Source organism: Hydra vulgaris, chromosome 10, assembly GCF_038396675.1.
Source record: "Hydra vulgaris chromosome 10, alternate assembly HydraT2T_AEP".
Classification (NCBI taxonomy): domain Eukaryota; kingdom Metazoa; phylum Cnidaria; class Hydrozoa; order Anthoathecata; family Hydridae; genus Hydra; species Hydra vulgaris.
In genome coordinates this window covers 42937338-42939826 of record NC_088929.1, presented here as the reverse complement: position 1 = coordinate 42939826, position 2489 = coordinate 42937338, and the positions used below count along the sequence as shown (strand labels likewise).

At 26.7% G+C, this 2489-nt stretch overlaps 1 non-coding gene across 1 annotated transcript; it reads right to left on the bottom strand.

The window, feature by feature from the left end:
- Positions 1-357: 357 nt before the first annotated feature.
- Positions 358-429, bottom strand: trnae-uuc (transfer RNA glutamic acid (anticodon UUC)). The gene has a single exon. It is a non-coding gene; the product is annotated as a tRNA-Glu (tRNA).
- Between the last annotated feature and the right edge of the window lie 2060 nt (positions 430-2489).

The window sequence follows — 2489 nt, the reverse complement described above, 5'->3', positions numbered from 1 at the left end:
AAAAAAAATTTTAAACTGACGCCATCATACCATTTAATAAAAACTATTTTTATTTTACGCCTGTAATGTCTTCTTTTTTGACGGTTTGATTTATGTAGTTTTGTAACAATTTTGTAACGTTTTTTATTACACCTGATGATGCTGACCGCAAAAGGTCAGCGAAATATTGTGTAAATAAATATATAATTACATCGAAATATATTTAAAACAAAATGTTTATACGCAGCCGTTTTAATCAAATTTAACAATTATAAATATCGTATAACAAGAATATGATTTTAAAAGATTATAATTTATATATTATATAAATAAAATTTGCGAAAACAAATCGTAAAATTATATCGAAAAGTAAAACTACTCCCGCACGGGGAATCGAACCCCGGCCGCCTGGGTGAAAACCAGAAATCCTAGCCACTAGACCATGCGGGATATGCTACCTTCAGAGGTACTATTGATTATATATATGTTATATTAAAGCAAACAATCATAGTTATATCAATTACATCCAAGTAGGCACGGAAAAAAATCTTAGAAATAGTTAAACTTCTTTTTTTTTTTAGGAGCCGCAAATTTGTTTTCTTAAAGACAGGACTAATATAACAAATTACAGATCTATTTCTGTTCTTCCGGTTTTTTCAAAAATATTAGAAATAATGTATATCAAAGTGTACTCATACCTAATTACCAATAATCTCCTTAATGAAAATCAGTTCGGTTTTAAAAAAAAAAACTCAACAAAACATGCTATTCTTCAATTAACACGTTGGTGTTTTCAATGACTCGTCGAGACGATGTTTCGTCTGACTTTTTTTTTCCCGTGAACTTTTGGAAGTCCTCCCGAACGCATATTTTGAAACCCTATACAGGCTCAGAATAGACAGAAATATGAGCAATCTGATTCGCTGGTTTTGAAAGAGAGGCAAGTGCGTATTTGTTGAAAAATATATTTTATATCTAGGCAGATTATTGAAATAAATTACATAGTTATGATTAACTAAGTTTATCAAAACAAGTTTTGTATTAGGAAATTTGTTTTATTTTAGTACTCTTCAGAGTATTTAAAAGGTATCAAAATCTAATTGTACAAGTGAATTTTCACTTGTAAAAATCTCAAAATTTCAATAAAGTTTACCTTGATGATGGAGGTTTTGATGGATGGAGGATGATGTCGTTAATTTAAAGAAATGAAAAAAAAATTTATGTGTTGAAGTAAATTCGAAAAGATTTATAAATGTATTTTTCGTAAAATATGTTCTTGGCCTTGAAGCATGCTCAAATACAAAATTTATATACAGATGTACGAGACTACTTGTGAAGTACTTTTGCCTATAAAGGTTTTATGCTGTTTTACCAGACTACTGGTGAAGAACTTTATTTATAAATTGATTTATATGTTAATTATAAAGAGTTGAATATTAGAGTTTTTAAATAAAGAAAATTTTTACTGATTTCAAAACTAGCTTACATGTTCCATGTCAATATATGAGTTCTGAGGAGATTTTGTTTTCGTGTTTTGTTTCAACCATAGTTTTGAGGAGACAGATTTATTTTTTTTATTACATAACTCTAATAAAACATCGTTTTAAACCATTCAACACTTTTTGAAAATTGAAAATTTAACTTGAATTTGCATGTGTGCAATTTTGCAAGATTTCTAAATGTGTTTCTCGTCAAATGTAATGTCCATGTTCTATAAAACATGATCAATACAAAGTTTATATGCGTATGCAGTCCAGACTACTGGTAAAGTACTTAAATTATGCAAAGTTTAAATTTTAAGCTGAGATGGAGGTTGTTCTAAGCTCTTTACTGCTTCTTTATACCAACTTGTTAATTATAAATATTTAAACATTTAAATTTTTGGAAAAAGAAAATTTTTACAGATGTTTTATCAAACTAGCTTACATGTTCCATGTAAATCTACAAACTCTGAAGAAGTTACTGTTTAACCTAAATTTTGAAAAGGCTGATAAGGTGTATGTTAATATTTTTATTCACTTAACTTTAATAAAACATCATTTTTAAACCTTCAAACACTTTGTGAAAAATTAAAAAAAGTTGCGTATTTTAACTTATATAAAAGTAGGATAAAAATTGTATATTAATAATCTATTAGAAAATTTAACAAAAAAAGTGATATTTATTTGTTTTTCTACTGAACAGTTCTTTTGTACAGTTATATATAAGCGTTCATATTACAAGCTAGCAAAGAGTATTGAAGTTAAAAAACTTAACCAAATGAAGGTGAGTTATAGCAATTATTATAATGAAATAAACTTCATCAAAACAAGCTTTATCATTTGAAGAAGTAAGTTTTCAAAAAAAGTTTAATTATATTACTTCAAGATAAAACATGACACATCTCTATTTTTATATTATTATACAATAGGTATTCACAGAAATTCAAAAAATGCACACTCGATTATATTGGTTATACCAAAGATTACATAATAAAACTATTCATACAATTTGGAAATATAAAAGATAAA